The sequence below is a fragment of the Micrasema longulum genome, unplaced genomic scaffold, assembly GCF_059751315.1.
Source record: "Micrasema longulum isolate JH-2025_06_02 unplaced genomic scaffold, ASM5975131v1 h1tg001591l, whole genome shotgun sequence".
Taxonomy (NCBI): Eukaryota; Metazoa; Arthropoda; class Insecta; order Trichoptera; family Brachycentridae; genus Micrasema; species Micrasema longulum.
The window spans coordinates 315,263-329,938 of record NW_028278773.1 but is presented as its reverse complement, the minus strand read 5'-3'; the positions used below and the strand labels follow the sequence as shown (position 1 = coordinate 329,938).

Below are 14,676 nucleotides of genomic sequence, written 5' to 3'. Positions count from 1 at the left end.
AAGACAAATTATGTACAGTAACATAAATTAAAAATGAAATTAGAAAAGATAAAGAAAAGACAATTAAAAATATAATAATAATATGTAATAGTGAACTTGAATTATAAAAATAAAACATTTATTTTATTGGTTGGTTGTAAGAAATTACCATTTGGCAATAAGCCCGCCAATGTACAAATACCATTATGTACAAAAATTTAAATAAAATAATAAAAAAAATAGTGATAATCATGGTATAAACCATTAATTAGATTAATAATAACGAAAATAACAACTTTATTGTCTACTACATACACACTTAGGTAATAGATTTTTCTGGAACGTGTCTAGTCTGCCTAGTAAGGTACAACCTGTTTTAAGGCAGACATTTTTATGCAAAATAAACAATAACATTACTACCTTCTAGTTAATTTATTAGTATAGTTATACAATGGACAAACTTTTTATATAAATGTTATTAAATATTTGTATATAACCACTTACCGACTTTTCTACCGGTTTCGAAACGTACCCATCTCTTCGTCAGAGCACCAGCTAAACAAATATGCAAAACCCACTATAAACCTTCACCATAGTTGCACAAAAATATAAAACCAACACGACATGCATTTTAATAAGCACATGCACTGATTAGGACAAACAAGCACTGATTAAATTAAGAAAATATTATTTGTTGTTTGAGAAATAGTTGAAAAACGTAGAGGGGATGAAGGGAGAGGCTGAGTTAAATAGTTTTAGGGTGACAATTATAGTGGAACATCGTATAAAGGACTATATTGAAAGGTTTAGGTTTAGTTTTCCTATTTTTGTAAAAATGATATAATACTTAGGGAAATGCGTATAGTAAAATATCATGTGAATGGCATACGATATTATGCTTCGTAAAAGACACATGCAAAGTGTAGTATGAATGGCATATAATATTTAACATCGGGTTTTATTTGAAAAATATATTGTACATTTGTGTAACATACAATAATTATTTGATACTCACAAACGATGAATCTAATCGTTAGAAGCGCTAACGATAGTATGCGTTGTTATTCTGTACATTAAAACAAAAATGAAATATTAGTACTAAAATTAAACAAATATAACATTATTTGTTGGTTGGTTCAAAGTATTTCAAATACCAAATTATTTTTTTTTGTCGATAATTCTATAACTGGTAATATTTCATTCTTTTATATAGTTTATATTTCTTAGACTTTCTTAATTAATAATATTGTTTTAAATGCTCTGTATTACTTATGCTTACATGTATGTATATTTAATTGTATTTGTAACTAATATGTAAAAGGCACTAAGTGTCGTTTATTTCAATAAAATAAAATAAAATTAACTAGTTTTTTACATCAAGCATTTTACTGTCTTTCATACAAATATAAGTTTTGGTTTTTATACGATGAATCTGCTGTTGGAGTTTCTATTGTACATAGTGGAGATTAAGTTTCTAATGCTTAATCAATTTTTTGTGCTCATTAGAGCTAATTATGGCAACGGGAAACCACTCTGGTCATCTTTTCCCAGGAATCACTACGGCGAGTACATCAATAAGCAGTCGTCCTGGCTGCGAAATATAAAAGTAGCGCAGGACAGATACATATGCTTTCGCTGTAGTGATCGCCAACGTCGGGGGGACCCGACAAGGCACTAGAAGAAGAAGAAGAGCTAATTATAGCTTAGTTCTTTTATTTAATTGAACTCAAACAACTATATTATATTTTATGTAACTCAATTATAACTTATGGCATAATAGGATGGGGAAGCACTTATAAATCGATATTAAACCCTCTCGAATCTGCTCAAAAATCAATCACTAAAACAATTTTTAAAAAGCCCTTCAGGTACCCCAGCGTCAAGTTGTTCGAGGAATTATATATTTCAGATATAAGGCAATTGTGTATATCTAGAATAATTATGTTTGTGAAAGCAAATTATCCTACCAAATCCCAAAAGGAACACTCCCACACTACCAGAAATCAAACTAAAGGATGGGTCATGGGGTCTGTCACAAACTCTGAATTTGGGCGAAAAAATATCAGGTTTCTGGGCCCCAAAATATTCAATATGTTACCCAAACATTACAAAACCATGATCCGAATTCAGTTAAATAAATTTGTAATAAAATGGTTACTGGATTTAGGTAGAGAAAAATCGTCAAACTCACTAAAAAAACATTCTAAAATAATAAACGGTATGTATATTATATAACTTTATAATAAATTAACTAGTATATAGTCATGTTATTGTTTAATTAGCATAAAAATGTCTGCCTTAAAACAGGTTGTAGCTAGTTAGGCAGACTAGACATAATCTAGAGAAATCTATTTCCTAAGTAAGTATGTAGTAGATAAAGAAATTGTATTTTTTGTTAATAAACCATTATTATTATTATTCGCATAGGTCAGATTCATTTTGGAAAAGGATATATAAAAAAAGCTATTTGAAGATATTTAAAAAAATAGTCATTAGTAAAGTAAAGTAAAAAAATATGAAGTATTTAGTATGTAATAACGCGCTTTAATTATGTTCGGAATACCAGCCCAGGAGGCATTCGCAGTACATGGCCGCTTGATGACAGTTGTCAACAGAGTTTTCTGCATCCGTTCTCTTATTGCTTCACTCCGCACAAAGCGGAAAGGGAACGATGATGATTATTTTAAAGTTGCATGTTTTTTATTTTATTTATTTAATTGGAAGCCAACAGACATTTGTAAATTTATAAGATACAATTATACCATAAATACATATCATAAAGTCCAATTAGAGGCTTCCACATAATATTGTTATTGTAAATATTGTCACATAAAAATTATACATAACATAAAATAACTAATCATACAAAACTTATAATATTATTAAAAATATATCTACTTTTGAATATTGGTCACACAGTAATAATACAATTATATTATTATTATTATATATAATACAACTGTAGTTGACCATACAGTGTACATTTATAATGTGCCTACATACAGAACTGCACATAACCTGCATAATATAGGCTGCGGATTCAAGGTGCAACATCATAACTTGAATTATTTTAGGAAATTTCACTTTTAAAGGGAGTTAAAGATATGTTATTAATATGAATACAATTTAATTTCTGATTACACATATTGCATGTTGTTGGTTCTGGTGAAAGCGTCTTTACTCCCTCCACCCTTCCCCGCCCGCTCCCCTCCCCCGGCGCGCGGCACCCTGTTCATCTGGCAGTCGCGAGCCACTCTCCGCCGAATCAAAAATTCATAAAGGCGAACCAACCCCCGGCCGTGGCGTGACGTACTAGTGGCGGACCGCGCGAACTTTTTGCCAGTTTCAAACTCGGAATTTGGAATCTGGAACGCGGCCGATCGAACGCGGGTTCCAATTTCGAAAGTGACAGTGACAGTGGTTTTGAAAAAAGGTGAAAAATATTTATTTATTTTATTAATATTTTTTATTTTTCTTGTCAAACGCTTCCCAAAATAAATGCTCTCCTAAAACTACAAGGTCGTAAGTCTAAATTTGGCTGTCTTTAATTTTATAAAGGCAGCTTAATTGCATTCTTGATTATTTTTTTGTTCGTTTATTTTTCCATACATATTTTATTTACATGGAAATATAATTACGAAAATACACTTTAGAAAAATACATCTTAAAATCAAGCCATGACACAAATTGGAAAAAATGCTCACAATGACTTCAGCGTCTAAGCGTGGGCCATTCCTTTTTTAATTATTAAAGTTTATAGCATATAAATATGGTGTGACATGACTGATATTACGAAAACATGATTTATTTGCAGTATGAATTTTTTTTTTTTAATAATGTGTCCATCTGTTATTTTCTTTGATAACAAGTTGTCTTCTTTCAAACGATCACTGAATCAAATTAAATTATAAACACCTCTCTCCGCTTCCACTCCCACAAAGTCTACTATATACCATTGTGTCTTTCTATTTTCTTTATAATAATTTACTATGTATAAATATGTCCTTAAAAACGCTCATTGGGCGTATACATAAATAAATAAATAAACTAAATTTTTTTATCTCTGAGCGATGGCTATTCCAAATATTTAAGTATTCTTTAAATATCGATTGAGAAAAAAGTAACATTTAGTAGTACCTTTTACATTTAGAAACCATAATTTGCGATTTATCAACTCAAGTGTGAACTGAGATGTTTTGCGATGTTTTGAGTACGTCCAAATGCTTGCAGACTGACTGGATTTCCACCCTAGGGTGATATGATTTTTTAATTTGTTGCAACAGAGAGGGAAAACATTTTTGAGAAGGGTATATGGAAGTCTAGGCATTTTTTATTTTTTTATTTTATTTTATTAACATAAACGGCAAATCTGCCTTTTACAAAAATTTATAAGACTAACATATTTGGATTAATATATATATTTTTTTCAAACACAAATTTCCTTATACCTAAGATTTATTTAAAAAAATAATCTAAAAATTATACGGCATATTCAGAAGAAAGTTTAAACAATTCAAGAATAAATGTAAAAAACAAAATTAAATAATAAAACATTCTACAGTAATACAACAAGAAAATCATAAGTACTGTTTCATACAGCTGGGCAAAGTGAACAAAAAACCGTATATTATGAAATGCATAAATAAATAAATATAATTATCATTTACCATCTTTGAAAAAATTCAAAAGGTTTGTACTATGGGAGCAATACCCTACACTAAATATATCAGATACGTGGGAATAACTATTGCCGAGTTTATGAAGGCTGTTTAACACGGCATTACAAGTATACATCCATGAATTGTTGCTACAAAACGGTGGCACCTGTCTAGTCATTCTTCCAGGCACCCTGAAGTTGATGAGAGATAATAGTTCAGGGCAATCCCATATTGAATTTACAATTTCGAATAAATTTAAAAGGTCTATAGCTTTTCTTCTATCGTTAAGTTTTAACAAATTTAATGTTTTCAGTAAAAAATCGTAATTTAAAAGTTCCTGACTGATTCTAAGTTTAAAACATGAAGCAAGTGAGGCTGAGCCGCACTAAGATCTCATTGCTATTCACCAGCACCTAATATGTATTTTAATTCGCATTATATCAACACATTATGAAGATAAAAAACTAGCGACCAATATAAAAAAATACTATAAGTACCTACAGGGGCGAATCGTGTATAGGAAGCGATTATGCGCAGCTTACCATTATATTTTTACTGCTACCATCACGCCATTTCCCCGTAGGGGTAGGCAGAGAGAATGGACCGCCACACACGTCTATCCTGGCATACATTCCTAGCTTCTTTCACATTCATACATCTTGTCATACATGCCCTTCGGTTATGTCTGCTTTTGACACGACCAGACTTTGGTTTATCTGATCATGCCACGTCTTCCTTGGTCATCCTCGTCTCAGGTTACCGTTAATTTTCGCCAAATATACTTGTTTTTCCATTCGTTCGTCGTCTATTCGTTCTACGTGACCAGACCATCCAGAGACCCTTTCTAAATCTTATCAATTATACTTGTCTCAGATTTACACTCTCGCCTGATTTCATCATTCGTAACCCTGTAATACATTGATTTCTCACACTTTTGTCTAAGAGACCGCATTTCAACTGCGTTCACTCGGCTTTCATCCTTCCTCTGCCGGTTCCATGTTTCACTTCCATTATATTTGACTGACCATAATAATGTTTTACTGTAACTTTATTTACAGAAAAACCAATAAATAATTACCATTTATTTTAAATCATTTCCATCGTTTGTATTTTTATCCTAATATAAATATTAATATTAATAAAGCGCGCCCAGCGCCTGCGGTGAGCCAAGAAACTAGCCGATTATTCCAGCTTAATTTTTCATACAAATAAGTGTAATGTATTTAGAATGTCTTAACCCCAGTGCGGGTTTTTTCTGCTAGATTCAACTTGCAGATTACACAAATTATTTGAAGATTCTTGATTTGGAAAAGAGTATTTCAAACATTTTTTCTTAAGGGCTATTTTTCTTTGAGATGGCACTTTTGACATAAGACGATAATTACTTTCATGTGTCATTTCGCAGGACATATGGTGCTCGACGCGGCCGTTTTTAGCACCATTAATTTCTAGAACAATTTGGCCAGCTGACATTTCAATTGAATACCTAAAATCGACTGAATTCATAATGCTGTTTTTTTTTTTTTATTGTTAAATGAGTTTTGTATTGAAGGAATGGATAATATATCAAGAAGTTACGTCGCTTAAGTTGATTTCATGGATGAGAGTTGTATCACACAGAACCACAAAAAAATATCAATTTATAGTATATATTACTTTCATTATATTATGTACCTTCTATGTCGGTACAAATATATGATATTTTTTATAGCTTACCTGTAAATAAAATCACCATTCGCCACTGTTGGATAGGTATATGGCAGCCTCCGAGGTGAAGGGATTAAGACACTTGATTCACACGCGGAAGGTTCTAGGTTCGACTCCCGATGAAAACACAAAAATTAAATGTGATTTTTTTTTTAAATTTGTGTATTGTGCTGTAATTCACCACAGTAATTGGGTCTCAAGACCGGTTGTGGTGCAAAAAAATGTAATGAAAAATGAAAATAAAATTAATTAATTAAAAGTAACCTATGCACCATTTGGGCCTCAATTATGAACGCTATCTTCATCTGTATACATGGAGACGGTATCGTGCCCACTTTTAAGCGATTACAAACACCAAAAAATCTCAATTAAAGCAAAGAATGCTCGCTTGAACATGATTTTTAAAAGACTTTTGACACTTTCCAAGACGATATGCCTAACGATCGTCTGTATTTATCTAACGAGCGACTACAAAGCCAGCTCCTTTAACGTCTCGATACGTACACTCCGGAAGATAGTAAAACAGATGAAAAAAATATAATAATTATATTTATTTTTTACATTGGTAGCATTTTACGGCTAGATGCTCTTGTATGTTAATAGGGCAGCATCTAGCTAGTCTAGCCACTGCATCTAGCCACTCATTTCCGAAACTGACAGTTATGTTAGAATTTAATTTGACTTCAAAATTTACTTAATTCTCTCTCATATTTTTAATAGGCTTTTAAGAAAAAAGTGCCTACCTTAAAAGGTTTAAAAAATTTAATAAATCATAATTAAAGGAAAAATTGCTTGGTGGAACAAAATTCTGGTCACTTTTAATGCGTAGATAAACGTATCGAGGGGTTCTAGACCCGTCGTTACAAAACGATGTACTTACATCAAAGCTTGATGGTGAGGGGATCGGTAGCGTATCTTAGAAATCGGTCGGGAGAATTTTATCTTTAACTATGACGTCATACTGAAGCTACGTCATTTAAATCGTAATTATGTGTACCGTGACGTACGCTTCCCCTTGTTTCATATCAATGTACCTACCCAAAACTTGAAAGTGGGGGTCGGTAGTGTATCTTAGCTATGACGTATTTATCTTCCAATCATAATCGAGGCCTAGTAGCTCAATCACAAATAACTATCGACGTGATAACAATTTCTCGCTATGGTTTTTTATTTTGTTTTATTTATAAATCATATAGCACAAAGTATTTTACAAGTATAATACAATGGATTACATTCCCAGGAGTTACAACAACTCTATTCGGGAAAATAAATGATATTTACATTTGAAAAAGAAACACATATTGAGAACAACAAAGAAACAAAGCAAGTTTAGCACCTTTATAACTAAATATAGCACATCAATATATTCGCCAAAAACTTTATTTTGTTTATCGTATTCGCGATCACAATGGAACATCGGTGAACACCTAATATTAAATCTCAAAATATTTACCTTTCGCGACGTATAATCCTGCTGCGCAATCACATATTTGAATTTTACCGGTGTAAATATGGAAAATATTCCAAAACTATTTTATTTATTTATTATTTATCATGCTATTTATTGCATTTAGCCGGCGGTTGGTAAGCCAAATGTCAAAAAAAGCAGTCGCCTTAGTGATTGTAATTTAATTTTTACTTTTTTGTATTAGATACTCCTTACTATTTTAGAAATACAATATTTTGAAAACAACAAACAAACAAACCATCACGCCGTTTCCCCGTAGGGGTAGGCAGAGAGGATAGAACGCCATAACACTCTATCTTGGCATACAGACCTTGCTTCCTCTACATTCATACATCTTCTCATGCACGCACGCCGATTATTCCTACTTTTGACATGTCCATCTTCGAGTATTTGATGGACTTGATCGTGCCATGTCTTTCTCGGTCTTCCTCGTTTTCTGCATCCATCAACATTTGCGTCGTAGATCCTTTTAGCCGTTCTTTCGCTGTCCATTCGCTCTACATGTCCAAACCAACGCAGCACCCCTTTCTTGATTCTGTCGATAATGCATGTCTCAGCCTTACACACTTCACGGATCTCGACATTTGTGCACCTATCATACATCGTTTTACCACACATTCGCCCGAGGGATCGCATTTCGACAGCATTCAACCTACTTTCATCATAATTTCTCCAATTCCATACTTCGCTCCCATACATTAGAGTTGGCATTAGAACTCCGTTGTGAACTGCTAGTTTACAACGGAGTTCTAGTGCGGAGTTCTAATATTTTGTATTATTTTTTATAGTAAATGCCGATTTTTTGCTAGTGAACTGTATTTATTTACGAGAAAAACAAAAAACAAACCGACACGTGCGTTGACTTAGAGATTACACACGCGTTGAATTATGACCGCGATAACTCAAGCATGTTCATTATTTATTTATTTATATACGGCATTTCTGCCATTTACATATATGTGGTATAAAGAGTGCTTAAAAATAAAAATATATAACAAAAATCGAGTATCTTTTTGATAAAAATATGTTGGTCACTTTATTTTTTAAGTTAGGCAGAGATAAACTAAATATATCAAAATGTGATGCATATTCATTCCCGGTATTCTGTAATCTAACAATAGGTGAGTTATATTGAGCTACCGTTCGACAATTTTGACAATAAAATATTGTGGATGTTTATTATTGTTTATTGTGATCGCATAAATGCTTATCACGTTTTTAAGCACGTCGATAGTTATTTGTGATTGAGCTACAGGTAGATAAATGTCGATGACTTATACGATGTGTTCTAATTTATTGTGTTTTGTTGCAGGTTCTCTGAAAATGAAAGTGTCGAAAATTTAACGATCAGAATTTTTTTATAAATAAAAAATAGTTTACACGGCATATTTGTGTCTATTAATTTTTAAAATGTGCAATATAATTCGTTTGAATTAATTAATTAAATATGCTGTGATCACTACGAGAAATTTTAATTCGTTGTGGCTGCTACTTCCGTAAACCGGTAAGCGATTTTTTAAAATTTATTTTAAATCGACCTTGGCAAATAAATGCTTGTCACAAGAGGCAAAATTGGCAGTCCACAACGGAGTCCTGGTCCCATCCCTGATGTATGGGAGCGAAGTATGGACTTGGAAAAACAGGGATGAAAGTAGGCTGAATGCTGTCGAAATGCGATCTCTCAGGCGAATCTGTGGTAAAACTATGTACGATAGATGCACAAATGTTGAGATCCGTACATTATGTAAGGCTGAGACAAGCATTATGGACAAAATCAAGAAAGGAGCTCTGCGCTGGTTTGGACATGTAGAACGAATGGACAGCGAGAGAACGGCTAAGAATATTTACAATGCGAATGTTGATGGATGCAGAAATAGAGGAAGACCGAGAAAGACATGGCATAACCAAATCCAACAAATACTTAAAGATGGACATGTCAAAAGTCGGAATAATCAGCGCGCGTGCATGAGAAGATGTATGAATGTAGAGGAAGCGAGATCTGTATGCAAAGATAGAGTGTTGTGGCGTTCTATCCTCTCTGCCTACCCTTACGGGGAAACGGCGTGATGGTTTGTTTGTTTGTTTGTATTTTTTCATGGTTACATATTTATAACCTCAATTTATATTAAGCCATACCTACATTAAACAAGAATTTAAATGATTTTACCGCATATCAAAATTCCGCCATGTTTGGAAGGCGTAACGCATTAATGATGTTCACGAATATTGAATCAGTTCAACATCGATTTTTAAGAAAGATAGGCTGGAGGTTGGGCTTATCCAGAGACCTATATACGTATAATGAGTTAGAAACTACCTTGAATATATCTTCTCTTCAAGACCGTCGAAATAAATCCGACCTTCTAGTCCTATTTAAAATTCTCACCTCACTCTTTGATGCGCCTGAACTACTGAGCTCGATAAAATTTAATATCCCAACTAGAAACCAGGGGCGAATCGTCAAAGTAAGCGATTATGCACAGCTTACCATTATATTTGACTTTTAATAATAATAATAATTTATAGTAACCATGTTTATGGGAAAATAAATAAAGTAATTGTTATTTATTATAAATCACCGTTTATATATTTCTACGAAAAAAATTCTATGAAGTGCGCGCAGCCCATTCTTACTGAACGATGAAACTAGCCGATTACCTCAGCTTATTCTTCCATACAAAAAAGTACAGTGTATTTTTCGTCTTTAACCCAAGTCGGCTTTTTTAGTACTAAAACAAACTTGCAGATTACAAATATTATTAGAAGATTCTCTATTTGGAAACTAGTATTTCGAACATTATTTCCGAAGTACTATTTTTCTTTGATGGGCTACCGTTGACATATTATGTATCACTAGGACAGGTGGCGTTCGCAGTGGCCGTTTTAGGCATTATTCATTTAAAAAGAAATCGGCCAGTGCTCAAGTCTTGACAGTACTGTCAATGACAGATCATAATAGAAATATCTGCGGAATGTCATTGTGGTATTTGTTAATAAACTTTTGAACAAGTATTGTATTAAAATAGTGTAGAATAAAGCCACGTTTATCGCGTGGTTAATAATAATTGTTGTTTGAGTTGATTTTCACAGAACCACAAAAAAATAGTCATTTATAATTACACTACTTACATGTTATGTAAGTACTTATATGTAGTACAAATTAATGAATATTTTTAATAGATTACGGCTCGCCACTGCTAGAAACCTCAGACAAAACTTGCTCTTTCATACCGATAACCATAGAACTAACTATGGTTTTTATTCCCCTATGCCCAAAATTCTTAGGTCTGCCAACAAACATACCAGTCTTGATTTCTTTGATAACAAGTTGTCTTCTTTCAAACGGCCACTGAATCAAATTCAATTATAAACACCTCTCCCGCTTCCACTCCCACAAAGTCTACTATAAACCATTGAGTCTTTCTAATTTTGTTATAATAATTTTCCATGTATAAATGTGTCCATAAAAATGCCCATTGGGCGTATATATAAATAAATAAATGTATTCGTGGTTTCGGATGTGACAGGGTTTAATGAACACCTGTATACTTCATTTTTGTAGTATTTTTCACACAGCGAATTTTTCAAATTCCGAGTTAAAAAATTTTTTTTTCTCCGTTTTTTGTTTTATGTAGAAACGCACTTTTTTCTTATGACGGCAGTATAGACATAAAAGATAAAAAATGTCCATCTTAGAACAGGCTGAGCCATGAGACGGAGACTATCCTAAACAGAGAAAGCTCCGTTTTCATTTTCCATTCACTAGCTTCATATAGATTCCCTGTTATAATAATAATTATGGATAACTTATACAGCGCCATTTTCGTAATATAATACCTTAAGGGCGCTTTACAAAGTGATTATATAAAGATATAAATCTAATTTTAACTTTTTAATTTAAGAAAAATAATGACAATAGCATAAAAAAGATACAGTTTAAAAACAAACCAGCGAAGTTTCTAAATAAAAATCATATTAAATTGTGGTGCAACAAAAGGGTGTGTTTGTGTGTATTTGTAAGTGTAGAGGTGTGAGAGTGTGTATTTGTGTGGGAGTAAGTGTTCAGGTGTGTGTAAACGTGAGCATCATTAAATATCAAGTGGGAGCGTATCGCAGCCAGAAAGAATGAGTCTTTATTTATTTTCAAATAAATAGTTAATAATAATAATTAAGGATAATTTATACAGCGCCATTTTTGTAATATAATACCTCAAGGGCGCTTTACAAAGTGATTTTACAAAGACATAAATTTAATTTTAACTTTATAATTTTAAAAAAATAATGTACTTTTTCATATTCCTTTTTACCACATGCTAAGAATTTATTGAAATGATTTAGAGAACAAGTGGGTTTTAAGTTTCTTCCGAAATATCACTTCACTCTCACAGTTCCAATCCTCTGCAGGGAGAGCATTCCATGCCGTAGGGCCTGCGACCGCAAATGCACGTTCGCCGAATTTAGTGCGCTGTTTGCGTAGAGGTCTCATAACTTTTCCTTTCGACGTAGATGTAGCTGATCTAAGCGTAAGACGTCTGTCAGCTAGTTCATCTGGAATGCAGAGTTCCCTTAGATATTCTGGAGCAGAGTTGTGCAGTGACTTATACATAAGCCAACAGAGTTTGTATTTCACCCTCTGTGGGAAACGTAGCGAGTGCGATTCCCGAAGTAATAAAGTGATATGACTGAACTTAGAGATTCCAAAAATAAGTCTCGCTGCGGCATTCAATACAGACTGTAGGCTGTGTTATTAAATATGTATACTTATATAATGCAATAAATAAAATAATAAAATAAAAGTATTTTTTTAAAAGTGCGAATATTATTTTTGGGTTAAGATTCTGAAACAATTTTTTTTTTTCGATTTTGTGGCTTGACACATTTTTGTTTAACAGCATCCATTTGAAAGAATGTTAAGGGGGTGGTTTTGTAGTCCTATGGGGGAGGGGCCTAAATAGGGGATAGGGCGTGGTCACATGGCTTTGTGGGCGGAGCTTAGGTTTATTGAATATTTCATCTTTAATTCCTGAAACATATTAATATGAGGATAAAGTATGAGTGATTTAAATCGCGCCATTTTCATAAATTTCTGCGTCCGGGCGGATCAAGACTACAGTTTTGAAAGTGCAAAAGAAGCGGAGGCCTGAACGAGCGTTTTCAACTCGATGGCTACATTAGCCGAAACGTCGGAATGAATCAAACCTATTTATATCAGATCACCCATAATTCACTCGTCCATGCGCTTTGTAGCTACAAGTCCAACTCCTATTTTTTAAATTTGTTTATTGTTTCGATTTTTCAAATATCACTAAAAATCTAAACTTCTCTCTCAAAAAAAAAATGTTTAAATTTGTTACAACAGAGAGGGAAAACATATTTGAGAATAGAATATGGAAGTTTAGGCATTTGCAGGGCTTATGATCTGTCATTGGCTGGTTAAAGTGGCCACTTCACACACTGTGTAACATATAATTTTCATACAATTCTTTCTCTGTTTTTGATGTGTATTATTATTATCTTATCTCTTTCTGATATTAATTTATCAAATATTTTTGTGTACCGTATATTATATTATTTTCACATATATACTTACTGTTAACTAATTTTCATTATTTGTTTTTAACAATAATTTGTTGATACTATTTTTTTTATACTTATAAGTATATGAAAATGTATTTATTTTTTTGTTTGAATTCTTTAGTTAGTAGTTATTTAAAATTTGCTTTTTAATTCAATTACTTTTATTATATCCATATAAAATTATTTTTTTTCTTTTTTACTATGTAAAGTTTCACTTTTTATTTTGCATGGCAGTATGCTTCTTATTGTTTCTAAATGTATACAAAAAAGCATTGTTTATCTTTTTAATTTTTACGCACTATGTTTGTACTTATCTGTATATTTTTTGTAAATGCCCCTTGGGCGTATTGTAAAATTAAATAAATAAATAAATATACCATTCTGCACATGTTTGAATATCCACATTTCCTCAACTCTTCAATATTTTTAATAGATTACGGCTCGCCACTGCTAGAAACCTCAGACAAAACTTGCTCTTTCATACCGATAACCATAGAACTAACTATGGTTTTTATTCCCCTATGCCCAAAATTCTTAGGTCTGCCAACAAACATACCAGTCTTGATTTCTTTGATAACAAGTTGTCTTCTTTCAAACGGCCACTGAATCAAATTCAATTATAAACACCTCTCCCGCTTCCACTCCCACAAAGTCTACTATAAACCATTGAGTCTTTCTAATTTTGTTATAATAATTTTCCATGTATAAATGTGTCCATAAAAATGCCCATTGGGCGTATATATAAATAAATAAATGTATTCGTGGTTTCGGATGTGACAGGGTTTAATGAACACCTGTATACTTCATTTTTGTAGTATTTTTCACACAGCGAATTTTTCAAATTCCGAGTTAAAAAATTTTTTTTTCTCCGTTTTTTGTTTTATGTAGAAACGCACTTTTTTCTTATGACGGCAGTATAGACATAAAAGATAAAAAATGTCCATCTTAGAACAGGCTGAGCCATGAGACGGAGACTATCCTAAACAGAGAAAGCTCCGTTTTCATTTTCCATTCACTAGCTTCATATAGATTCCCTGTTATAATAATAATTATGGATAACTTATACAGCGCCATTTTCGTAATATAATACCTTAAGGGCGCTTTACAAAGTGATTATATAAAGATATAAATCTAATTTTAACTTTTTAATTTAAGAAAAATAATGACAATAGCATAAAAAAGATACAGTTTAAAAACAAACCAGCGAAGTTTCTAAATAAAAATCATATTAAATTGTGGTGCAACAAAAGGGTGTGTTTGTGTGTATTTGTAAGTGTAGAGGTGTGA

The 14,676-nt window shown here is 32.5% G+C and overlaps 1 protein-coding gene across 1 annotated transcript in view; it reads left to right on the top strand.

Annotated features, from left to right (window-relative positions):
• Positions 1-14,676, top strand: part of LOC148274763 (uncharacterized) — a 112,539-nt gene that overhangs the window by 22,215 nt on the left and 75,648 nt on the right. The gene's annotated exons all lie outside the window — the stretch shown is intronic.